Genomic DNA, 27,663 nt, shown 5'->3' with positions numbered 1-27,663 from the left:
TCATGAAAATATTTGGTCACATGAGAAAAATGTTTGAGCCAATGACTGACATTACAAGACTCTTAAAAATATGCAGACTTTAGATATACATAAAACCAAATATTAAAATAATTTATTATCTCTGAAATTAATTTCCTCTTGGTGATAGGCAAACACTATAGAAGTATATTAAAATTTTATCACTGAACTATGGTAATATGCTCTGCTCATTATAATCTAATAAATATTTATTGAGAGTTCATTGTATCCAAGGTCTTTATTCCTTCATTCTTTCTTCCATTATTTTACTTATTCATTCAGTAGTCATTATTTTTAAGGCACTATTATAGATTCCAGTGATAAATAAATGACCAGGACTTGGCTATTCTTGCAGTAAATGTACAGAGGTTAATAAGATATCTTTCTTATTTTCAAGCAGGGATAATGAAAATATTGAAAGATAATTTGTGATTCTGGTAATGAGGTGTTTTCAAAGCATGTGATTTTGAACTTAAAAGAATACAGGAAATAGGAGAGTTTGTCTATCCATTTGTAGCAAAATAAAAAGCATTTAATAGTAAATTTGGTTAAGACATTTGCAATTATTTTTGGAATACTTAGTTTATAAGATAGGCAGTTTGTGTGCTTGCAACTAATATGTTTTGTTTTTTAACCCTGATACCATTCATTTTAAGATTCACCATAAATATGAGTAGCTTTTTGGGAAAAAATATTATTATATAAGATGTGCAAATAAATTGAATTATATCTCAATTACAGAAGCATTAAACTGTGAAAGTAAAGTGCCTATTATGCTTTATGGAAGAATTATAATAGATAGTAAATCAATTTACTAGCTAATGGTGGTTTCTAGCCTTGTTTGACTTATTGATTGGTTTCATGTTTTTTGATAAGTCATTTAAAAAACACATCTTGCAATTAATTTCAGAACAACATTGGCAGGAAAAATGTTTTTTATTCTGTTAAAATTGAATTGGTTCCATCTACATTTTCCAGTGCCATTTGATTCAGAGTACTTTTTTATTCTAAAAATTATCCAAGAATGTTTTGCTTCTATAATTATATATTTTTCTAACCTTAGGAAAAGAACATTGAAGATGTGATTCTCTAAGTCTGCATTCCATTGAGTACTTTGTGAATTTTTTAAAATCCCAAGCACAGGATCATTAATAAGTTAAATACTATACCTAGCTTATTTTCTGTAAGTTCTGTACAACAGAACTATTAGCTACAGAATGACAGATCCCCAGCACCTAACACATAGCCCAACAAAACAAAAAGTGCTTAGTAAAAGTTTCTGGGAAGAATCGACGGGTGTACCAAAGTATACTAAGTTAAAGTAAATGAAGACATTTTTACATGTATGAAGATGTTAAGTAGCCTACTCCCAGTGCATTCCCTAAATAATAATGATTGTGTCATACATTGCATCATATTTTTTTTTTTTTTCAAAAAGCATTAAGCAAATCTAGTTACTAAGAGAATAGAAAAAGTACTTCGTTTGGGTGATTCTTAGGCCTCTGTCCATGGTCTCGGGGAAGCCAAGAAGTCCATTCTCCTGTAGACTTTATTGACTAATTTCTGCCTGAAATATTAGATAAGAGACCATGATGCTGTTTATACTCCATTTTCTAATCTTCAAATGTAGAGTTTTAAAGCTGTAAAGAAAGATCTTTGAGGACAGGAATTATTTTTCATTTGTTGTTGGTTTTCTGCTTGCCATTCTATACTTAGTGTCTAGCATAATACCAAATTTAATATGTGTGCTCAATTAACACCTGTTGGATGAATGAATCAGAAATGGCATGGCTAATTAAGATCATTAGGTCAACATTAACTAGCTAACTGAAATAGTTTATATGTGCATGGGGATATCCAATTTGAGTATGCTTTAATTCTTACTATCAAAATCAATACTTAGCATCATGATTAATCTGCAAATGCTCAAACCGCCTCTTTGCTAGAACTGCATAGCCTAGTTGATATTCAAAATAGAAATAATTTTTACTAAGTGCTTTTTATCATTAAAGCAACTAATGAATCCATGTAACCCACAAGCCTTACACATCTTCATGGATGAGCAAGTTTGGATATTGCAGTCAGACTTCTGATGTCACCAAGGATCTTTCTTTAGGATTATTTAAAACCAAATTATCAAAATAAAGATTATCAAGCATTCTGTTTTTTTGTTTTCCTTTTGCTGGTGGATTATTTTGCTCACCTTTTCCTCTTTGTTTTGGGAATTAGGGTTTTCCAAAGAGCCCATGTGGTGTTAAGAACTATCTCTAGATATTGAGTTTACATTACAAACAAGCAAAAATTCCCAGTCTATTAGAGATCTTCTCCTAGGATACAAGGAAAGGCAAAGTTCAGCTAAACTGCACAATTAATTCGCAATCATTTCTGAATAGAGAGAAAAGGTTGCTTTAAGCTGTTCTGTTCTCCTCCTAGGGATTTAAGGTCAGTTTCAAGAAGCAAAATTACTATTCTTTCAAAGTTGTCTCTCCTGATTTGTATTCCTGTAATTATCTCCTCAGGACCTCTTTCTTTTTGACTTGTAAACATAGCTTAATCAATTTGAGGATTAGCTACATGCAAATATACTATTCTGATAGCTAGATGGACAGGTAAAGGAATAAAGTAGGACAGTTTTCCTTCCTGACCAATGATTTTCACCAATGTGTCAATTATTTTTGTTTTACACAAAGGAATCTGAGACTTTGTTTCTGGGAAAAGTGATTTTTTGTTGTTTTTTGCTTCAAATTCAGACCCCCCGTTCTCTTTTAATGTGGAGATTAAAATATTATCTTCAAGGAGTGGACAAATTCTGGAGATCAAAAGAACAAATAGTTTGTAAAGAAATAAAGCCTTAAAATATAATTATTATCATGACAGCTGACTTTCAGCTATAGAAATGAGATGATTTTATGTTAAAATAAGAAGCATAAGTAATTAGATACACTCTGATCAACAACCTATACAATATTTAACTATACTACTAATTTCCATTTCTAAAAAAGAGCTCAATGTCACTTCATTAACCCGTTTCTCATTTTCAAATCAAGGAATATAGGATGGTTATTCCAACTGTTTTTTGCATAGTTTACATTTTCGTTTTAGGATGCTTTCCTGAGAGAAGCAAATATAGTCAACTGGTCAAATTCGTGAGCTCTGGAGCCAAATGCCAGGTCTAAATCCTGGCTGTCCTCTTACTGTGTTACCTTGTGTTAGTACCTCACTTTCCTCTTCCATAAAATAGGGATCATAATAGCATCATCCTCATAGGGCTACCATGAAGATTAAATGAGTTAACATAGATAAAGCAAATGGAACGGTGCCTGGCATATGTAAACATTTCAATAAAAATTGTTATTCACAACATCTTCTCATTCTTCTAAAAATGGTGTAGAGGATGTGTGTTAATCACATTCATTTTGAGAAATATTGCCACAAACTGCATTTAATGGAATACCTTGGGGTGTTATTTACTGGCACTAGTAGGAATTAGTGTTAACAAATGGTATTCAAGAATCCTCTTCCATGAAAGTGGCTGAAATGTTCTTTTATTAGAATTCAGAAAGGACAAAATCTGCCTTAAAGTTGACTTTCTTGGGGCATTTACTCAACTCTGTTTTTATGGTTATGTTTATTTCCTCTTACTCATACCACATGACTTAAGGTGAACAGATAAAATGTTTCCAAAATGAGGACAGGTTGAGGAATAACAAAACACATTTCTAGCATTATTATTATTAAATTATTAAAAACCTTGCTATTAAACAGAAATTTAAATTTATAAATAAGACCTAATTACTTTTTTTTTTTTTTAGTATAACAGGGTACTGATTCTGACTTGGGATGCTGAATTTTATCTTTAAGTTTACTTATAAAAATATATGGCTAAAAGGAATATAAAAAACAATACCCCAGTTTTAAAAATGAGGAAAATTTGTTCCAGAGTGAGTTAATTAACCCCTGTTCAATTTACCCCATAAATAGCTATTGATTTTCTGTATGTGGCACTTACTCTGCTGGGTAATATACAACTGTAAGTGAGCAGGCATGGCTTCTGTCTTTTCAGCCCTTATAGACTATAGTGGGGAGACAGACAATTACAATAAAGTGTGATGAAGGAAAATACAGAGGGGAGTACATAGCAAGAAGAATTAACCTACTATAGAAGATCAAAAGTAGTATAGAATTTAAGCTGAGCCCTGAAGGGTTTGGAGTGGACTAGTGCACTGGGAAGTTTCACAGCCTATGGGAAGGCCTGGGGAGTGACAGGGAAAGATGGAACAAGAAGTATAAGGGAAAAGGGATGAGACATGAATCTCCACACATGTGCAGATCACTGTGGGCCAGGTAAACCATGTTTCAATTATAGCAAGAGCAATGAAAAAATCTTTGGAGAGTTTTAAGCAAGGATGACATGCTTAGATTTGTATTTCTTAAAGATAATTTTGACTATAGCCAAGTGGATGAACTTACAGGTGGGTGTAAGACGAGGGTCAACGAAGCCAGTAGGTGGCTCTTGCAGAGCCCTGGAGAGAGACTACGTTGGCTTAACCTCCCGTCTACAGATAAATGCAATCAAATCATAGCCACATAGAAAATATTGATTTGATTTCTAAGTCTTATTTTCAAAGAGTTAGAACTTTGATTGTTACATTTTCCTGTGACCCAAATTCGTGAAAAATTGCTTAAAAGAAAGACAGCTCCCACATTTTCCATTATTAAACTAAGGATTTTATGCAGCATGCCCTTTTCTATTGTAGAAGAAGGAAAGTGATTAGCTTAATTGTTTTGGCTGGTATTTTTTGCCCAGAAGCTAATTCCTACCTACCAGGCACTATTCATCTTTATGTCTGTTAGACTCATTCCATGTTTCTTATTCCCATTGCCACTGCCCTAGTTTAGGCCATCATTACCTCTCACCTGGACTGATGCCATAACCTGCCAACTCATCTCTCTGCCTCCCAAACCTTTATTTCCTCCTATTTATCTTCACATTGTGCTTTCAGAGTCCCCTGCTCAAATGCCTTCAGAGATTTTCCTCTGCTTACAGGAGAAATGTTAGCCATGATTGTATCTGCTCTGAGAGCTTTATCTTCTGCCCTGACCCCCATACACTCTAATCTTAAATTAAGCTAGGTTACATGATCCTCCTCAATTAAATCCCACATTCTAGCTCTCTGCTTTTGCATAGGTCTAGAATGAAATCCTCCACTTCCTGAAATCTTAAATTTTTAGAGCCCAGGTCAGAAGTAAATTTTCATGATACCTTCTACAGTTATGTCAAACAGAAGTATTATTATCCACTCAGGGGTCTCACAGCCAAGCCCCTGAATTTTCTTGTTACTGTAGGTACACATGCACGTATCTCATCTCTCCTGTAAGATGTTACATTCTAAGGGCAGGCACAGTGTCTTATTCTTTTCTTCGTTCTCCTCAGTACCTTGCCTAGTGCCTTGAAAGTAGCAGATGATCATTAAGGACTTATGTCATTAAGTTGATGTCACTTTTTAAAGATAAATTTTAAAATTTTTATATAAAGTTCTATTTAAGATTGAAAATGTCTTCAGGAAAATAGTACCATTTATGGATTAAAATTAAGATTATCACAATTTTTAAAAATTGTGCAACATATTAATGGAAGATATTAACATAATTTATGTTTTCTCATTAAATATGTGTTAAATATTATGCTATATGCACTGTTGTAGACTCTGCTAAAAATGACAGACAAGATCTTTATTCACTGGGAGCTAATTCTAGTCAGAGAAACCAGTAAATGTTTTAGCCACATCTTACATTATTATGTAGACATTGATTCCTATAAGTCTTTATACAGGTAGCCCCCTATAGAAACATTTTTCTTGGTTATAAAAAGTAATTTTTTAAACTTAAGCTGTATTGGTTACTCATTGAATATATGAGTGTAGTATCAATGTATTAGAAACTAGGTACTTTGCTAAATCCTGGTGTTAGTCAAGTAGAAAACAACAGGTATCTAAGCAAGTGAGTGTATCACATTTCATATGTCCTGTAGTCCAAATATGTTCACAAAAATTGGAAATAATTATGTGTACCAAAGCATATAGCATCACAAAGCCCAGTTAAGGTGGCTGTTATCCCAGCACTTTGGGAGGCCAAGGCAGGTGGATCACCTGAAACCAGGAGTTCAAGACCAGCCTGGCCAACATGGTGAAACCCCATCTCTACTAAAAATACAAAAACTAGCCAGCCGTGGTGGTGCATGCCTGTAATTTGAATTACTCAGGAGGCTGAGGCATGAGAATTGCTTGAACCTGGGAGGCAGAGGTTGCAGCAGTGAGCTGAGATCGTGCCACTGCACTCCAGCCTGGGCAACACAGCAAGACTCTGTCTCAAAAAAACAAAACAAAACAAAACAAAAACACATAGCATCACAAAATGGGTTGGGCCTTACTCCAGGCTAGGAAATAATAAAGGATGAGAGAAGGACCAGCTAACTGCTTTGATGCTTTGGCAGGGAGCAGTGAAGAAGAGAGATTGCTGCATTGGACTGGCCCACATGCTTAGAATTTTTTTCCTGAAATATTATGTCACTGTTTCCTGTGGACTGAAGGTCAGTCATTACTGAAGGGAATCAAACTAATTGAAAGGCCTGGAAGGGAAATGGGACCCTAAAAGTAAGAGTCTGTTGCAGTGAGCTGCTGAAAGAGCGGGAACTGAGGAGGTGTGGTCAGGTGAAAGAAAATTTGTGTCAAGGAAACTGAGGTGACAGACCCTCAGCAATAGTGAGAGAAGTAAACACACACACACACACACACAGCCTTAAAAATCTTGGAGTCTAGTGTGAAGTTTGTCAGGTAGGAACTTTTTTCCTATAACCTACCTTCCACTCGTAACTTCGGAGGATTCAGAACTTGAGTTAGTAAGAGTGACAAAGAAGGGTGGATGAAACCCATAAGACATTTAAGCTTTCTTTTTCAACTTCTTACCTGAAAGAGGCTCCTGCTGGGGATAGAGAAAAGATTCAACTTTAGTGTTCAAAGTTTCAATTATTATATTGGTCTAGGCATACTCATTTTTGAATTGAGACTGTTTGCAAGCTAAGGTTTATTGTTTTATTATGCAAATGTAATATATTTTACTGAATACCTTTTAAAGGGGCTATGAGAAATAAAAATAAATTTGCTTTTTTATTTGATTCCACAAGTTACTGTTCTACTTACCTGTTACTTACGCCAAAGCAATATTTTACTAATTAGGCCTACGTACAGTAAGGACCACATGTATGTTGTGAATAAAAATTTATTTGGTAGAACAGATAAAAAATCATAGTATGAACTTAGATTAAGCAGGACTTTGAAGCTGGACTTAAATATAGGTTTGTAGAAAGGAGGAAGGAAACACATTCTAAATGAAATCATGACTACAAAGATACTTAGGTGTATATTTGGTGCAAACAGAAAGGTCTGGGTAGACTAGGTGTTCATGTTGAGGATGATAGACTGGAAAGATACACCAGGGACCTGGTTGTAAAAGGCCTTAATGGCCAAGCTGGGAAGTTACATTTAAGCGATATTTATATTTAATGCTTTTAACACCTGGGAATGGACTGGAAATATCAGTTATTTGTCAAGTTTAACCTGGTGGCAATACTTACTTTTCCAGCTTCTCTCACTTTTGTATATCCCTCATTCTATTTTCTTCACACCCTATTTGTTCTCTTGTTTATTATCTATGTAGTGTAAGCTGAATATAAAAACATTTTCTATATTATTGTTGTTCATGCTATAATATCTCTAGAACAGTGACTGAACACACAGTAGGCACTCATTAAATTTCTGATGAATAAGTAATTGTATAAGGAGAGAGAGAATGAAGGAGACAAACAGTTAAAGATTGAGAGAACAGTGATGATAACTTGGGCTAAGATTTTGGCAGTGGTAGGAGAGAAAAGAAGTTGCCATATTACTTAAGAAGGAATCAACAGAGGACTAAACAGAAGAAAAACGTCATGGGCAGTTCCAAATTTTGAATGATTTTATGTAGAAATAATCATATTTCTCTTAGAATCAGAAAATAAGGAAGATGCTGGTTGGGGGAGGCAGTGGGCTTTTGGCTTTGGATATGTAGAGACTGTTGTGTGAGTGGGACAGTCCAGTAGAAGTGACATCTTCAGGCAGAAGTACCGTAACCATCAGAGTGGTCAAAAAAGCCAGGCTCTGCTGAGACACGGTGTAACTTTCAACAATTTAAGAGTTTCATCTCTCAGATGCCTGAGTCTTAAAAAATTCAAACCATTAAAATGTTTGGGAGAGTGGGGTGTGCTCTGTTTTTTATTGCTTTTCTCTTCATGAAGTCAGCTACTAAGTGTGACATTCCCGTGAAGGCAAAGAGGGAGCACAGAACTCCTGGGAGGTAAAGCTGGTGGCCCAGGCTGAGCCTCCCCCTCCCTGCTGCCAGTCCCTCACTTCCTCTTCGGCATTTTTTCCCATGTGGCTCTGAACGCTGCTTAGGAAACTATCTTTGGCAGTTTTTGTGAGGATTGCCAGCTTTAGCTAAGCAACCATTCACTTGAATGAAGTGGACGCTGAGTGAAGAATGTGTAAGTTGCCAAATGAGGTCCTTCCCCTGCCCCCACGCTGCACATCTAGAGGGCAGTGGGGGAGAGTTGTGACAGAAGTGTTCCCACATCCCATAGCTCATAAGGGCATAGCTATAAAGACAATTAGAATTTTAAGAGTGCAGTTATCCAAATCGAGGAGAGTTTCTAAGAAATCTTTTCATTTGATATTCTTCAAACACTAGTAACTTATCTTTCTAATATATTAATATAATGACAAAATACAGGATGAAAGATTTAAAATGAGAAGATTTTCTAATATCAGTAACTTCTTCAAACACCAGTAACTTCTCTTTCTAATATATTGATATTAATATAATGATAAAATACAGGATAAAATATTAAAAATGAGAAGTTTCCTAATAAGAATATTCCAAAAGATATGTATTATTATATGTGTTTGCATATCTTATGGGAACTTACTATAGGTAACAGAGGAAAACTTCCTTTACAACGAAGATAATATGAGATTTCTAGAAAATCTGTTCATACAACTTAAAGAAACTGTGCCTTATTAGTTGAGCTTAATTAGTACTCAGGCTTGTAGAATTTACTTTATACAACTGGTTAATCCAATTAGAATGAACTTGCTGTGGAGAGTAATTTGGTAAAAGAAATTCACTGGATATTCTGTGTATGACCATTATTCTATATGTAATGGTCATGGACTGAATATTTGTGTTGCTCCTAAATTCATGTGCTGAAGTCCTAGCTCCCGATGTGATTGTAATTACTAACAGGGCCTTTGGGAGATGATCAGGTTTACAAAAGGCCATCAGAGTTTGGGCCTCATGATGGAATTTATGTATTTATAAGAGGAGGAGGAGAGCCCAGAGCATCTTCTCTTCCTCCCAGCTATGGGAGCACAGAGCAAAAAGAGGCCTGGGAAGAGGACTCGCACCAGGAACTGTATCTGCTGGCATCTTAATCATGGACTTCACAACATCCACAACTGTGAAAAATGAATGTTTGTTGTTTAAGCTACCCGATCTATGGTATTTCGTTATAGCCGTCTGAGCAGACTAAGACAACAATGTTTCTCAAATACCAAGAATAATAAGAAGTTTATTTACTATGCCGATTCCAAAACTTCAATCTATATGGTATTTGTTTCAATTAGCCTGGGATGCATGTGTCCCAGCATTTTTCATTTTAAGTAAACTTCAAAGTGATTCTAAGCAGACTCTCTGGGCAATAATTTCACACACTATTTACAGCAGAGGTAAGTAGATGATTTTTGTTGTTGTTGTTCAATACATGAGAGAGTGTAAAGGAAAGGGAGAGGTTAACTATTCTTTGTTCTTCAATTTTCTTACTCTTTCGTACTTCAAATGTTCCAGCCTTTTCCATATAAGAAGCAGACCTAAAACTATCAGCTTCTGGCCAGGCGCCATGGTTCACACTTGTAATCCCAGCATTTTTCAAGGCTGAGGCGGGAGGATCATGAGGTCAGGAGTTCGAGACTAGCCTGACCAACGTGGTGAAACCCCGTCTCTACTAAAAATACAAAAATTAGCTGAGCATGGTGGCAGGTGCCTGTAATCCCAGCTACTTGGGAGTCTGAGGCAGGAAAATCGCTTGAATCTGGGAGGCGGAGGTTGCAGTGAGCTGAGATTGTGTCACTGCACTCCAGCCTGGGCAACAGAGCTAGACTCCATTTCAGAAAAAGAACAACAACAACAACAACAAAAAACCCAAAAACCAAATTATCAGCCTCCTTCCTGTCTCGTTATATCACATAGCAACAAACACAAATTTAGGACCTTAGAAGAAAAAAAAGAGAGGGTGAGTACTCTAACACTTCAATCTTTTTCCTACCAGGGCTTCATTTGTTCAACAACTACAGAGAAGGCTTATTTCCTTTCAAATTACTGCATTATGAGTGTTTAGGAAATCATAGCCAAGGAAGGGCTTGTCTTCGACAAAGTCATGAAGTAGGTAAAAATTCAATAAATTAATGGTTCATTTTGCCTACTCCCTACCAAACTGGTAAAGTTACCTTTTCTGAAAAATGAGCCTATAAATTCAGAATGTGTTGGAGGGTTAGTACGCTATGTGATTCTAGAAATATATGTTCTTTAGTACTTCTTGGATGAAATACTTCAGTTTAAAATTTGGAATATTTTATGAACCAAGAAAGGTAGTGAAAAATATATTTTGGGGGTTGGGGGAAGTGGGACTTTTGGCATTCCTCAAAACATTTTTTCCAAGGGGAAGTCTTGAACAAAATCTATGGAAGAGATTTGTTAGACATCTAAGTTCATGTCTTGCCTACTAATCAATTTTGAAGTTAGGTATGGTCTGGCTACCAGTGTCCTAGTGACCAACATAGTATGGACTGGTTAGCAGTCCATAGATGTGGATTCCATAGAAATCACTGGGATTAATGCATCAGCAGGTAGAAGGTCTGCTTTTTCAGGAAAAACAAGATGTTCCAAAACAGAAAGTTATATTCTCTAGTATCATTTTCTCCTTGAGGCAGATATAAATTCCAACTGTTTTTGACCTTGTAGTGCCATCTCTCAGATTGGCATGTATTCTGACATATTTTGTAAAAGCAGCTTACATTATGTTGTATTCACCAACACATGGTTCATTGAAACTGTTAAGCAAATATTACTAATAATCTATCTGCTATGTATTAACAATCAAAAGAAACAGGCTCCACCAGATGGAGGGGCAGATCTGTGATATCTGTTCCTTTTTTATGTCCATTAATTACTCTAGTACATATCACAAATCAGAGAAAGACCCTCCAGGAAAGACTTGTTTCAGCCCTTTGGTTGTGTGAAAAGAAGTGTGAAAAGAAGTATAAGTTCATGCAATTAAGACAGCAGGTTTCCTGTCTGTGGGAAGGCACTGAGGTCAGAGAATAATGAGATATGGGTTTTCCTGGAGCAGCACTACAAACTGAGTCTTTGGAATCTCCAGCAGGTCACTTTGCATCTCCTATTCTTAGTGTGTTTAAAATTCATAATCCCTGATTCCTTCGAGTTTCATGCTGTAGTATATATTATGGATAAATGACCCAATGTGTAAAATGCTGAGAGTTTTCTAACATAAAGATGAACCATTACTACTTCAGCAGGGTGAAGAAATTTGAAAATTTTACTAGACTACGAAACCTTTTTAACAGCTTGTTTTCCTGGTGGGAAGTAGGTAGGTTGTAAGAGGAGAGTAACATCAGCATTTTTAGCCTCAGGTGAAATCCTTTTCACCTCTATCCTGGCTTTTTGTGAGACTATATTCTTGCCACTGTATTAAGTTTTACAGATGATAATCATCATTGAAATCAGACTCCAAGAAATATATTTTCCTCACATTTTCAGACCTGGTGTTTATTTCTCAGCTTGTTAATCTATAATCTTCATAGACTTTTCTATTTTAAAATTTTGTCCTTAGTCCTAGTCAATTATAAATAATGTTTTAGTTTATTTCTTCCATTTGCATGTTTCTGCCTCTCAGAAGGGACAGTGGAGTGGAGAAAGACCTCGAGCCTGGGGAAGTCTATTCTGGACTCCCTTTCATTGATTATTGTTTGCCTTCCTTACCAAAGCATGTCCCTCTACTTGGAGCTCAGAAAATACGTGTTGAATGCAATGAAGCCTGGTAAAATAAATAAATAAATAAAAATAAATAAAATTGTGAGGCAATATTGGTAGTAAAGAAAATAGGTCTTAGAATAAGAAAGTTTTGAATTCCAGTTACGGACTTGTTAACTACCTGAACTTGGGCAAGTTACTTTATCTTGCTAGGCCTCGATCTCCTCTTCTGTATAAAATAAGGATCCCAGTACCTACTTCACAGAGTTCTTGTATAGCAGAGTTCTTAGCACAGGGTAGTTGGTTAATAATTATCATCTATTATTTTGATATATTATTAGTTTTGTCACCTCACAGCATACAACACTGTCTGCACAAGGCATCAGAATATATACACACATTTAAAATCCTAAATATGAATGCATCTGTTAAATGAAGGAACAGACTGTTTCATTTGGTTGATAATTCTGGTAACATTTTGTCAAAAATTTCAAGTTTCATTTTTGCAGCACTTTCAACTTTACACATTTGTGAAACTTTGTGAACATTTTTTTGTGTGTGTGTTCCCACTGCATGTCCTATATTTTGTTTTGGTCAAATTAGGTACTTAATAAATATTTATTGACTAATTGTTTCCCTATTAGCTACCTTTTCTTTCTGATGATAGACTCTTTCTTAGAGGAATCTTCTCAAATTTTATACTTTGAATATTCCCATGCTACATATATAGGTTGTAAGTTTTTTTTCAAACTATATATCTAGCATCATGGTTTTGAATTATTTATGTTTAGATACCTGTACCCTTTCAACTGAATTTGCTAAAATGTGTGTGTGTGTGTGTGTGTAGTTGTACAGTCAATGATAGTGAGGTAGTGAAGTAAATCTGATAAGGAATTAAAGATCAGAGTTACTTTGGGCTTTTTGTGGAGGTGACTTCTCTATATATAGCTTTATTTTCAAACTGTTGCCTTAATCTATGCCTACGTAGATTATATCAGAATGTTTTCCAAGTTTATTTCTCTCCTTAAAGTACAGTGTACAATTTCCAGTTCCATAAAAAGATTGCTCAATTTGATGAGGAAATATTTATTCTGTGTAGGCACAGATTCTTTGGATGCCTTGCTGTTCCAGAGAGAAGCTATAGGTATATTAATGGCCTACCTTTTCTATACCAAGAAAATTGATTTTCCTTTTGTTTCTAAGGAAAATCATTTTGAGGTTGCTCGCCACTATGTGATGAATAGCACTATAAAAATACTTTGGGACCTCAGGAGGGAGAGTACTTGTTTAAAAATTATTTATTTCATGCAGTCTAATTTTATTTGTTTAAAAATATATTAAGTTTTAGAAAGTTGTCTCCTCATTGATTCTTTAACCTTATCCACATGAGTGTTTCTATATACCGTTGAAAGCTCAACAAGCAGTAAGTAAGACAGCACTAAATGGTGTTTTTAGATGCTGATTCACCTCCCTCTTAGTTTTATATTTTCTTGACTTGCTAAGTGTAACCTAGGAACTTATTTCCTGATTTATATCATTTACTCCTCTACTGTCTAGCAGAACTTGTATTTCAATGCCTGGAACTTGGAGAAACAATTGAGTGGGATGGTGAGTCTACCAAGATATTTGCTTGAGAATCTTAAAGAAGCCTACACACGGATGTCTTGGAACAAGATTTTAAATGAACAAAGTGAAAACCTGTTTTTTTATGTGTTTTTTTTAGGCTTTACTATTTTTAAAGTAACCTTCACATATGGTACCTCCATATATATCGAAATACATTCCACATTGATATATGCATGATGTAAGCTTACTTTTCATAATGCAGCACGGTGAACAATTTGGCCTTAATTCTACTGGGTTTTTCAGATTGTTTCAGTATAAAGGGGCTATTGCCAATTCTAACAGAATTACTATGTTGTGTTAACATACACATCTAAACTATGTACACTATTACATTCCTAGCACATTCTATTAATTATGGAAATCACTTTCATTTCAATAGTGGAATTTACATGACAATAGCTTCTGGGGTTCAGTGGAGCATCGGACCAGCATGTCACAAAATTCTCTTGTAGTGTGGGCGTTGACAGGGTTCTGTTGCAAACAAATTTGCAATGGAAATGTCTTATAATGTGCATCCACATAGAAGATTACTCAGAAGGTATCACCTTAATATTCACATAGGTCATTAATGTCAGAGAAGGTAATTTCTTAACTCTTGCATTAGTAAATTATTAGGAACATATAGTTATACACACATGTAAGTGTGTAAAAAAATGTCTTAAACATTTAGCAAAGATGTCTGGACATAGAATTGCCATCTTTGTGTTCTCTCCTGTAACTGTGTGAAGCTTTTGTATTTTATAAGTCTTAAAGAAATGTCGGAGGAAGAATCTGAATCAGACAAGAGGATGAACTAGTCCAGAAGGCTTATAATAGGAATTAAGTAACAAGATAAAATAGAATCAGGGGAAAATTAAGCTGAATATCACAACAAAGTTCTTAATAGGGAGAACCATTAGACTGTGAAATAGTCTTTCAAAGACTCTGGAAGAAGTCATTACGTGATCCATTTAAAGTCAGACTGGACTGAAGTACTCCAAAATAGAGTAGGCTATGGGGACCAAGCCTACATTAGAAGTAGAAGGAGGGGTATGAGCTAATCGTTTTTGCCGTCTCAGTGATTACTATGATGATACTCATTTTATGTGTTCAGATTTGGTAGATAATCTTCTATCATTTTATGCTCCTTCTCGGGAGCAATTTCAACAAATTCATCTAATACAGTATTGGATCCATTTAGTGGCGTCTCAAAAGATGTGAGAATGCACAATAAACTCAGTTTAAAATAGCAAAGTGAGACAACTGTGAGTAAACACGTACTTCTTGTTTTTGAGAATTACTCCTGGAGAAAACAAGTCTCACGCTGGAACTTTGGCCACATTCCAATGTGTGTAACTGAATCCTGCCCTCCTTGTTTTACAATAGTGATTAGGTATTAATTTTCATTTCTTTTGTTTAGTGGAATATTGAGATGTTTAGTGCTGGAAAACAAATGGAAAATTCACCCCCAAGCCAATGTGCTACATTTTGGCAGGAGGTAGCTAGTATCCTGGAAAAACATCATGTTTCATTTTGTGACTGATCGCTATTAGAAGAATGGACAAGAAAGACAACGGTTTTATTTGGAAAAAAAGATAGTATTACATGAAATAAAAATGAGGAAAATGTACCCAGGGAAGTTGTAAAAATGTTATTGCTGAGAGTCTTTCAAAATAAGACCATCTTCAATTGTGTGATTCCAGCTAATAACCTGTCACAGAGAAGTGAAGCAGTGACCTTTTGACAATTATCCCCATTATTTTATTAAATACAAATATTAATTTCAACTTAAACATAGATCAATTAATTTTATGTTATAGTTGCATTTATTCAACTTAGCAATTTTAATTGCAGTGACATAAAATCCGAGATGAGCTCATCATTTTGATATGTGTAATTGTGGAGTAAATCATCTGATTTATACTCCTTTTCACATGTATACCACAACTTTTTAAAAAGTCCATTGTACAAAAATGAGTGGGTCACAGAGTATATTTTAGTTATTTATAATATTTTTTGTTTGTGTGGCTTTCCACACATTTTGTTACTGATCATTCCTGAAGTTTGAAAAATACCATTCAATTTAAGTAAATAGAAAGGTATCTGTTTCCTTCAAGCCCCAAAGTGTGGCCTATTCATTGTGCTGGCATGATTTTCTATGATTTAGGTTTCATATTTCATTGGTAAGGGCCTAACTCATAAAACTACAGTTTTATACCTAAATATATAATATCTAGGAGCAGGAGGGGTTTCAATGCTAAAAGATATTGTTGCCATATTCTTTTTCATCTAATAAAGGTAGATATTCTGGAATTTCATTGTTTTATTTGTTAAAGTATAGGTTTCAAGACTTCCTTTCCTCATTTTCCATCCTGAGCTCCTGTGTTACTCTGAACATAAGATAGCCTTTGGGCATGTTTATTCTAAATATCTATGTACTACTGCTGGGTGATCAAAATCCAATAGGATGGACAGCTAAAGTCTACAGGTGTGAGAAGTCTGTGTAAATATAAAACACTACCCATTGTGAAAGGAAAAATATTACAATAATTTCTGGTGTACAATAGCTTCCAAATATATTCAAATTCTCTTGGGCTGTTTTTAGAAACAAGGTACATAGGAATATAGAATCATAGTTATTCATTAGAGTGTCCTAAGCATCTTTGGTAGGAACTGTTATCCATAGTTTAGCATAGTGGCAATGCAGATTATTTTAGTAATGCCTATATTGAATATACTTCTGCAAACAATTAGAATTCAGAGAAGAATCTTAAAATGTGTGATCAGATAAACCAAAGCAGACTCCACCCCCCAACCTCCCCTCCACCCACCACAAAGAAACATACTGTAGCTCTGCTGGACAGTTCTAAGAAATTCAAGCAAAGAAACTCTAAGGAACTATTGTTGGTACTTAACTCACACCTACCTCAACTCACATTAACTTCAACTTTGAATATTCCAATACGTACCTACATATAGACCCAAAACATATCTATTACTGTTCAAATAGAAATATTTTATAAGCAAATTAGTTGAGTCCTTAACCAAAGATCTTTAGAGGTGCACAGTTTTATTTGTTTTTAAAAATTTACAATATATAAAATACTTAAAGTGGGAGAATGCTTCCTTAATATATTTACCTGAAAGTGTTATACCTTTGAGAATTGTCCACCTTTGATAACCCAAGGAATAACTACAAAGAAATTTAAATGAAATCCTTAAGAAACAAGCTTATTGGATATATCACCTAGTCTATTTTTGGATCGCAAATCGCCCGCCCTCTCTGAGTTATCTCACTGTCAGATAAGAAAATGGAACAGGATTGATGAAAAGATATGCTCCCTGTCTGGCTTTTCGATTTTTCACTCAAGTCAAAAGGAGCAAAGGGCAGCTAGTTAAGGCTCCTTTCCAACCGTGCTCCCGGGAGGGCAAACCTCTGGCCGTCTCCGGCTTCGGAGCTTATCCGGGCTGCACGGACCAGGTCCTGCTGACCGTTGCCCACCTCTGCCGGCAACCTCCACACCCACATGAAACCGCCCGTATGTCAGCCAGTTATCGCACGGATTCCTGTGCACAAAGCCTTAGGGAGCCCCCAAACAGAAACAAATTCTGAGCCCAGAGCTGAGATAGAGGTGGTTGGCTGATGAGACTGGTCTCTCTGGGGGTCTGCCAGTGCTAGTTCGTCCCTTCGCCTCTCGCACCCTGACCACAGATCTGTGCCCTGAAATCTCCCTCCTCCCAGACACAGACGTGGGCGCACACACACAGACTCTCACTCATGCACACCCACATCGCCTCTGCCCTACACCCTTCCCACTCCAGGCAGGACTGTAGGGACTGGTCCATGCTCTGCCTCAACTTTCCCAGCTGCGCCTGCCCCACGCGGCACCCGAGCTTTCGCGCCCTGGCTGGGCACCCTCCAGAGGGGCACGTCCTCCTCTGGGCCCCTTACCTCGCACCGACAACTCCTGGCAGGAACTGGAGCTGACCGTGGTGGCAGCGGCGGCGGTGAGCCTGCACCCGGGCTCTGGCTCATGGTTGGTCCTCCTCATCCGACACAAAAGAGGTAGCTTGCTGGCTTTGTCCTTTCCAAATCCAAGGGAGAACTTATTTTGCCCTCGAAATGGCCAACTTGTGCGCGCAGCTTCCTGTCACAGTGCCCCCTGCCCCCGCCCCCTCCCGGCTGCACGCTGGACCACTGCCCGGTGGCAGAGCATCCAGACATTCGAGTCAGTGGGGAGTGGGAAAACGGAGGGGTGGAGTAGAAGAGATGGAGGAGGTTGGGGAAAGGGGGGACCCAGTGGTCTTCCGCGGAGGGGAGGGGAGCACTTCCCAGCCGAGTCCCCTCCTCCTTCTCTTATCAGGCAAACCCACTTCCTAGGCGCGGAAGCAACTTTCCTTCACCTTGACCAGGCTGAAGCCGTCGCATCTATTTGGGACTCTCGGCAGAAGCACGGACCTCCTGGCATCCTCTCCTTTTCATTCTTTCCTCCCTCTCTCTTCTTTTCCCTCTCCCCCTCCCCCACTCTCCCCCATCCACCCTCCTTTTATAAGGGTATATCTGCAGAATCTTCAATGAGCCAGGGTACCTAGATGAGAAGATTTTTATATGAAAAGCCAGGGTAGCTTTGCCGACTGCTTTGCCTCACTCTGAAATCCTTAGGCAGTGCAAGCAAAGGTCGGTGAATTTCCGAGTGGGGTAAAGGAGCATGGGGAGGTAGGGAGGGTGGCGGCTCCAACTTTAAAGCTCTGCTAGAGCGCTTGGCTTTCAGATGAGCAGGGACTAACTGTCAGTCCTTAGAAGAACTCTCCTGTGGTCCCTGGGCAGGGGGCTGACCTCATGCCAGAGGGGACTAGGAGAGCGGGAACAGAGAGGGAGTGTGAGAGCCAGGGAGGTCGGTGCGCAGCTCAGCCCTACTCGCGACTCAGCTGCACACTGCGAGCCCCTGGAGAGGGTTTGTGCAGAACAATCTCTGGGTCAGGCGGGAGGGAGACGCTCCTGTTTCCTAGCAACCCTTATCAATCTTCTTCCTCTGAAGGAATTCAATTGGACAGCCCCTGGAGAGAAGCCACGCCCATCCAGGAATGCTGGGCTGCTGCTTTTTCGCATTCTCCCAAATTTCTTGGGTGGAATAAGATTATAGGGGACTGCTGAATTATCTTCTTATCCTTTTGTGCTACCACTTCGCCTTCTTAAAGCTACCCCCAGCACCCCCTCATTAGTCCTTCTCTAGTCCTACTATGGTTGTCAGATACAGTCAATGTTTCCTACAGAACCTCTTCTTTCTTCTTAAAATTAAATAAATAAATAGGAACCTTAAATCGATGACGTAGGCACAAAAGAGAAAAAGGCACGTGGAAATAGCTTTAATAGGCTGCAAGCTACAGATAAAATCCTAAAGGTAAAATTCCAGGCATCTCTCTATGTCTAGAAACACACACTGTTTAATTTCCAAATTGAAACTTCATTAATTTTTGTACTCTAATATACTAACTTTGTATTAACCAAGGACTGAATTATATGAAGCCAGACACAATTAAACGTAATGCTTTAAATGCTACATTTAGTCTTTAATATTTAATGTTGAGTTGTTTAACAATTGCTGTTTTTGTAACCTAGCCAGAACTTTTAAACTACAGAAATAGTTTTACCTACTGATTCTCTTAGAGGGATAGCAATATTTAAAAGACACATGTGCTTATATATATATATATATATATATATTTCATTGTGAACTGCACAAAATCCAGAAATTTGAATATATTAAAAATTAAAGTGTTATTATATAGCAAAATGCTAAAAATTTAGAAGTCCCCCTTTCAACATTATTCTTTCTGGAATGCAATAGCATTGACCACATACAAGCATAATTCCTGTTCTTTGTGTTTCATTAGTATTTTCTAGCATATATTGTTCACCAGAAGATCTTTATAGGAATTTAATTTTAATTTTAAGAATTTATTTAATTTTAACAATGTCTGCCCAATAGACAACTGTATATCAAGTGGCAATTACATGAACATGAGGAAGATAAAGATTTATACACTGCAGTGCTTCAGATCCCCGTGAAGCTGCGTGGGTAGATTTTGGTCTCTTTCAGAACATTCCAGAAGACATCATTTTGCACTTCCATGACCTTATCAGAATTAGCTGGGATTGAGAGAAGCAGAAGAGAGCTGTTGTTTTTGTCTCACACACACAAAAGTAGCTAATGTTTGCACAAAGGAAAGTGCTGATAAACTGCATCTCCATAGTCTATATCTAGCTGTTAACTAAGGCTTGTGGTGAGTAGAGGCTGAAATGCTGAGGCAAATTATCAACCTGTTATCAGATATGGCCTGATGAGACACTTCTTTCCTCTCCCACACTATGCCATACACACAAAGAAATGAAGGAAAGGACTGCTCAGCCTGGTAGAAACAGATTACCTCAATGTGAATCCTGAATTTTCATCACTTCCTAGCTGTGTGAACATGGGCAAGTTTCTTAACCTCCTTACATCTCAGTTTCATCATCTTTAAAATGGGAATAACAATTGGTCATACCTCAGAATTATTTTGAGGAGTAGTAAATCCATGTAAGCAGCATATAAATATTAGTTACTATTATAAATCCCTGGTTTATATAATAGTTAACTGATGGTATTTTAATTGTTGAGCATATTTAATTGAAAGCAATTAGTCTTCACTGTTTAAATTCGTCATTGATTGAGAATATAGATTAGCTTTTAATGTTTATTTGTTGGGGTGTGTGTGTGTGTGTGTGTGTTTGTGTGTGTGTGTGTGTTTGAGTTACTTTTAAAAGCCTCAAGAGATAGGTCTAAATGAAAACCTCTGACTAAATAACATGTCAATTAAGAGATTACATTCTCTCTCTCTCTTCACACCCTCCCCAAGTATTCTAGCTGGGCTCCATTTCTAAACAATCCTAGTTTCTTCTCTTAATTACATCTGATGTAGCAAGTTTGTCAAATATTTTTCAAGTGAGACACATGTATTTGGTCATCTAGATCACCCTTGTAGTTCATATTTTTATTAGTTTGTCTAAACTTCACTAATTCATCTATATTTGTTTGAATGACTAAATCATATTTTTTCTTAGGACCCTTTACCATTAACACTTGGACTTCTTTATAGTGATTTTAAAAATATGGCCTGTAGGCTGGGTGCGGTGGCTCATGCCTGTAATCCCAACAATTTGGGAAGCTGAGGTGGTGGGTGGATCACCTGAGGCCAGAAAGTTGGGACCAGCCTGGCAAACATGGTGAAACCCCCTCTCTATTAAAAATATAAAAAATTAGCCGAGCATGTGGTGGGTGCCTGTAATCCCAGCTATTAGGGAGGCCAAGGCAGGAGAATCACTTGAACCCTGGAGGCAGAGGTTGCAGTGAGCCGAGATCACACTACTGCACTCCAGCCTGGGCAACAAGAGTGAAACTCCACCTCAAACAAAAACAAAAAACAATTAAATATGGCCGGTAAAGTGTCCCATCTTTCATCCAGAATAAACGTTGAGAATGAAAGTACTGTCATCATTAATTACAAATAAAATGGCTTCCATGTTCCCATTCTGATCCATAGTTTACTCTCACTAGCATTCTCTTTGAAGAAAACCTCCATTTTGCTTCAGAGATCAATTTCATTGTTGGCTTCTACTACCAGTCAGGAATGAACTGTTATTTTGCTCACATAGGGTGATCAGGCATCCAGTTTATGCAGAACAGTTCTGGTTTGCATCTGTTGTCTAAGTGTATTCACAGTCTTCATTTTATTTCTCAAAGTGTCAGGTTCGGTCATTAAATTATATGGCTGCCTAAACCTTCTAGTCATCTGGCCATACCTCTTGCTTCAACCTTTACTTGCTTCATCTGCTCTGTGACTGTAAATTCCTCTGTATAATTTTTTAAAGAATAGGATTGACTGATCTATTCTGGGGACTTACAACACATATGTCCTTGTAAATATGTAATATTAAAATTCTCTTTAATTTGCTAATAAGCATCCCTCATTCACTTTTCAACTTCTTTCAAAAATATGTTTCTCCTTAGAGCATCTGTAAATTCTGATTTTAATTACTGTTGCACTATATCAAAATAAATGTATTCTAATCTTGATTTTGACTGAAGCTTCCATGCAAAGAGGAGCCAATTACTCCATATTCCAAAGTGAGAGTTGTCACACCCCCTGTGCTGGATTCGAGTGGAGTATCCCTAATCCACGTGGAATATAAGAGAGTTAAAATCTAAGAAGCTGAGAAAGGTAGGGAATAAAAGCATAGAGAGCTTTTGGTGTTCTTTTAAATATGCAAGCCCAGGGTTAGGGTTTGTGTACTTTCTCCTTTTTCAACTCTAATGAAGCGTGCTGCTGCTATAGGAAAACCATTGCTATGTTCTGTTGGAGTTGGGGTGATGTAGTGAACTGCTTCACAGCAGAGAAATGTAAAACACTGTCTGAATCTGTCTTTCAGAGGATTAAAATAAAATAGGGCACGTAATTGCACTTCCCTGTATGTCAGGCAAAAAGGATGGGTTTCCTGTATACTGTATGTGGGTAGAATGAGCACAGAGCAGGAGATGTGTTTTCTTAGCCCCTACACAGAAGTACTTTGGTGGAGAATCTGTGATTCCAGTAGACAGTCTGTGAAGGGCACAGAGCTGTGGTAATGTCACCTTGTAGGTTGTGGTCTGCACAAAGGCTCCTGGCTGAGAGGTGAGAGGGAGCTGCTTGCCCAGGCTCGTGCGTAGGGCTGTATCAACATGGTGGGAGGGCACCTGTCTATACTTTATCAATCTGGAGGTGCCACCTTTTTATAATTCACATAAAGGGTGGTAGGAGAAGGCTGAAGGGGAAGTGCAGACAACCAGAGGCTTTGGGTAGGGTAGTCAGTGGCCAGTCATGAATGCCTTGCCAGAATCAGGTCAGAGTCTGCAGTGAGAGATCCCCAGAACCTGAGGGTCTTCAAAGAACTGAGTAAATTGGGATCAGGAAAGTCAACTTTGAACACCTGCAAAGCCCAGGAAAATGGAATGCTAGATCAGTGCTAGACAAATACGATTTTTCATGTCTCCTTATACCTTCTATGTCTGACCTCTTCAATTCAGAGAGATCAAAAGCTCCAGCTGCTGATTAAGGTGGAGGGAGGATGAGGATGAGGAAGCTGGCTGGGCAGAAAGAAGAGCCTGCCAGCCAGGTCCTTCTGCAGGCTGCCGTCCGGCTGCCTTCCAAGGCTGGGTGAGGGAAGAAGCGTTAGCTCAGGTAGATGTTGGAGTTTTAATTATTACTCTGCCTTAGACCCGATTTTACTTGAGTCTGTAGCATTTTCTTTTTTCCTGCTGAAATGAAAGAAGGAATGTTTTATCTGGGAACAATCTGAAAGTCAAGTCACTGATTTTGAGTTATATCCAAGGGTATAGAGATGGACAATCCCTATAGGCTGGATATGCAGGGGAAATGGGGGGAAATAGTAAAATTATTTTGTGGTGCTTTATGAGCCTCAGTTGTTAGGTATATAAATGCTCTGATCAGTGCTTTGGATCTTTTGTATTTTTCCCCCTGATTCTCACAAGGAAAAAATAAAAGGAGTAGTCCTTGTCTATTTACTGTTTGTTTTGTTTTCTGTTCTGCATATTGTACAGTTAACTGAATTAAGGTTAGTTCTAAACTTGAATGTTCAAATATTAAAGTACCTATAGCCCATAAATGGTTGCTTTGGGACATTTTAATTTTTGATTATAAACACATATGAATAAAAATAGATGTAAATAAATATTAATACAATTTAGGGATTACTTGATAATAAGAATCAACAGTAATAGAAGTACTTGTGTATTTGTCTTCTATAAATAATACGGGTGCTTCATAAGGGCAGGCACTATGGCTGTTATATTTTTCCTAATAATTCCTGTGCTTATGGAAATGATGAGGATGGCGGTGAGGAGGGAAAGCTTGCTCAGTAGACATTTGTTGAGTGAATGAGTTAAACTTTAAAGATTAAAAGTTCACCTTGACATATTTTATTGAGGAAACTGAATCGTGGACATAGCATGGATTTCTGAATTTCTATATAGGAGAAGTTTAGAAGTGTCAGTCTGGTTCATCAGACTGTAAACTTCAGGAGGAGGGGTGTGTTTGTGCTACCCGTCTACCTATCTTGACTGCCTAAAACTGCAGAGCTCAGTAGGTATCTGATGAATGAAAGATTAAATGGCTGAAAGGTCTTCTAGGGGTTTTGTCTCAAACTGTATATTCATAGTACGCAAACTCTTTTTAGTTTTAGGTTTTTCAAAGAATTTTTTAAAGGACTGGGGGTGGAATAATATGATCTGATAAAGGTTATCAGCATTGTAGGGGAGTCAAATTCTCTAAGCACAGTCTTTTGCTTAGAGGGGTTAATTCATACAGATGTGTGTTAGAATCACTGCTATTACTTTGGGTTTGTGACTCCAGTGTAAATAAATTATGCAGAGTACAAACACTGAAGGAGCTCAGAAGACAGGAAAGCATGTTAACTGGGTTTGCTTTTCCACCCACAAATTTATTCTCAGAGATTTCGGGATAGGTTTTTATTGCATATTTTAGATATAACATGTTTATGGTATTTATTTTGGTCTTATATTGATTATTTTCTTCCTGACAATTCACATCTATTTTTCATACCCAGAAGTGATGGTTTACTAATTGTATCATCTCTAAATCTGCCACTCATCTCAAAGTAATATCTGATTAGATATGTGTGTATATATTCAAGTAACAGTCATTAGAGATGGTCATGGGTCAAACACTCTGCCAAGTACCTGGGATAATACCAGGGAGATAAGAGGAGAGTTTTACCCTCAAAGGTTTCTCTTCTGATCATACAAAGCAGACATGTCAACAATTTTTTAAAAATATAACATGATGAAATATATAAGAGAGGTCCTTTATGAAGAAGAGTGACCTAGTACAAGTGGCCACTATAAAGAACTCAAACTCCTGAGCTCAAAAGGCCTTTAATTATGATGACCCAAGGCAAGAGTCTGCTGTTTCATGAATGCTTTACTTCAAGACTCAACTTTGAAATATGTGTATTTGAGAAAGGGAGTGTATGATTAGAAGGGCTTTTTGGCTGAAAGTAACACATAAGCCAACTAGCAATAACTTAAACAAATAGTAGTCTTCCAGCTTTATTTTCACAGACCAAGACTATGAAAGTAGGCAGATTTTGAGGTTGCTTCAGTGGCTCAGTGTTGTCAAGGCCAGCATCTCTGTCTTTTCCTTTATGTCACAGCATTGCTACTACAGGTCCAGCTAGCACATCACTTCAGGAGACAGAAATAAACAGGACCAGCCGTGTAAGCGATATTTGCCCTGTGTGTCAAGAATGCATAATCTTTCTCAAAACCACGTAGCATAGTATTGTTTATGTCTCACTGGCCAGATCAGTTCATATGATTGCTTGTAGTTGCAAATTAGGTTGGAAAAGTGTATAAATAGCGTTTTAACCTCTTAGTTCAAGGCATCAAAGAAGAGAGTAAATGGGATTGGCTGCTGAGCCAGACAGCCAGTAGTGTCTGACTCAGGGAGTAATCTCACTACTTAGCTCTTCTTATACCTTTTCTATACTGGAGACAGTTTTCTAGCTCATATCTTAGATATTGATGTCTGAAGCATGACTGCACACTGAGATACCTCTGCTAGTTTTGTTCTTATGTTTTCATTCAATAATAAATACTTATTGAGGGCCTACTCTGTACCAGGCAATGTGCTATATTCTGGGTATGTAAGATAGATTAGTTCTTGGTGTAATGGAACATACAGCCAGAAAAATGTTTTCAATCAATATGGAACTTTAATTTTAGAAATGTTTCAACCACAGCCCTTATGACTGGGAGATGTCACAAGCACTTAGTTTTGTATTTCAGATAATTTTACTCTAATTCACAATATTCTGCTTTTTGATATTTTTTGGTACTTTGAAAATATTCTTTTCATTAAAAACAAAAGCAAACAAAAAATCTCCCGTTCCCCATCTCCTCATTTCTTTCTTTAACATTTCATATATTTAAACAATATTTAATAAGTTCTCTAGGTTCATAAATGAATCTATTTTCCAATGTGAAGGGGAATGTACCTAATTGGGAAATCTTTGCCACAGGGAAAATCAAGGTTTTTAATAATGAATACATTTTTTTCTTGTCTAGTGCAAGGATATCTTAGGAAAGATTCTTGGTGGAGAAATCATATAAATGTAAATATGAGACATTAGAATTTGCTATCATTTCTGGACCAGAATTTAATAAAATAAATTCAAGATTTCAGGAAAGTGTTTTTCTCAGAAAAAACATATTTAGTTTAAATGATCTTAGTAATTGAGTAAAATATTTAATTATGTAATTGTTTCTATTGTCTGGCTTAGTTTAGTAGTGGATATTTAGTCACTGAGGGCATGATACTTCAATTGGATATAGTGTCAAATTGGAAGCGACTTATGATGGTTCCACTATCTCAACAAAATTTGAAAAAAAATACATACTGCTCAAATTAGAATATCTCAGGCTGAAAAGAAGGACTGGACTGAAGTTCTGGGGAAATATTTATTAAAATTATATGTTAGTCACACATCTTCATTTTAATGATTCATTATTTTTCCTAAAATATAATTATTTTGATTCTAAAAGTTGCAGAATAAATATACTCTTATTAGTTACAATGATTAGAGTATAATGAGAAGTTGTCTTTCTTATGGTTTGCAAGGAGGAAAATGCAAATGCCCTTCTTCTCCAATAATAAAGTTGCTCTTACCCATCCTATCTCTATAGAAGGGTACGATTTCATAAATTGATGTTTGAGAAACATGTATGGATCAGAAAATTGCAGAATAAGAACAATGAACAGCGAACGGAAAAGTCAGCTAGTACAATGCCTCCCAGCCTTTTTTTTCTGCCCAGAACCCATGGCAGATGATGTAGTCATTCCCAAACGTATATCTGCAGTTATTTTAAATTCCATGGTCATCTGTAATTCTGTTCCTTTTTGCTACTAAAGGAGGATATTGAAATGTAGGTGAATAAGAGCAACTTCCCTCTAGGAACATCCTTGTGTCCCTGCTAGTTTACATAGAAAGTAAAACATTCAGGCAAAGTAAAACATTCAAAAGCCTTGTCACTTCATTAAAAAATAAAAATGCTAATTTCTTCCATGCTTTTTCTTCTTGTAGGAATAGCTGTGATAAATTTGTAGTTCATGGTCTTCCTCAGAGACACTTCTGTATTTACATTATTAATATTCTTCCTTTGAATAGCACTTTTCAGCTTTCAAAATGCTTTCACTTACAGATTTTACCAAAACTCCTTGAGTTTATACATATATATGTATCTCCATATCCATATCCTATTGGCCAGGCACAGTGGCTCATGTTTGTAGTCCTAGCACTTTGGGTGCAAATGTGGGCAGATTGCTTGAACTCAGGAGTCCAAGACCAGCCTGGCAGCATAGTGAGACACTATCTCTTCTAACAATACAAAAAAATTAGGCAGCAGATCATGGTATGGGGGTGGTCCCAGCAACTTGTGGGGCTGAGGTGGGAGGATCAATTGAACCTGTGAGGTGAAGGTTGCAGTGAGCCAAGATCATATTGTATGTATTTTCTAAATGAGGAATTTAAAGCTAAAAGAAATTAAGTGGCTTAATAAATGACTTTAAGGTCATATAGCAAAGTTAGTCAAACCAGAACTTCAATCAAGTGAATTGATTTTTAATCTACTATGTGTTCCAATATTCCCCCCTACCTCTCTTGCTCCCTGTTCACTGGATGATACCTTTCAGCTGCATCTATCCCAACTAAAAACCACTCTGTGTTTGTGGGCACTCTATATTTAGATTGTTCTTTATAGCCAAACCTCCCCCTGCTTCAGAATTCTGCTG

The 27,663-nt window shown here is 37.0% G+C and overlaps 1 protein-coding gene across 2 annotated transcripts in view; it reads right to left on the bottom strand.

Moving 5' to 3' along the window:
• Nucleotides 1–18,032, bottom strand: part of GRM3 (glutamate metabotropic receptor 3) — a 229,105-nt gene extending 211,073 nt beyond the window's left edge. The window contains exon 1 of one of the 2 annotated variants that reach the window (XM_003896380.5): nt 17,714–18,032. The gene's annotated coding sequence lies outside the window, so the exon portion shown is untranslated. The remainder of the gene's footprint in view (nt 1–17,713) is intronic. The other variant, XM_017956995.3, reaches the window with a different exon arrangement.
• Nucleotides 18,033–27,663: the final 9,631 nt, after the last annotated feature.

This window comes from Papio anubis, chromosome 4, assembly GCF_008728515.1.
Source record: "Papio anubis isolate 15944 chromosome 4, Panubis1.0, whole genome shotgun sequence".
NCBI lineage: Eukaryota > Metazoa > Chordata > Mammalia > Primates > Cercopithecidae > Papio > Papio anubis.
The sequence above is the reverse complement of the archived record's forward strand: the minus strand, read 5'-3'. Positions and strand labels throughout refer to the sequence as shown.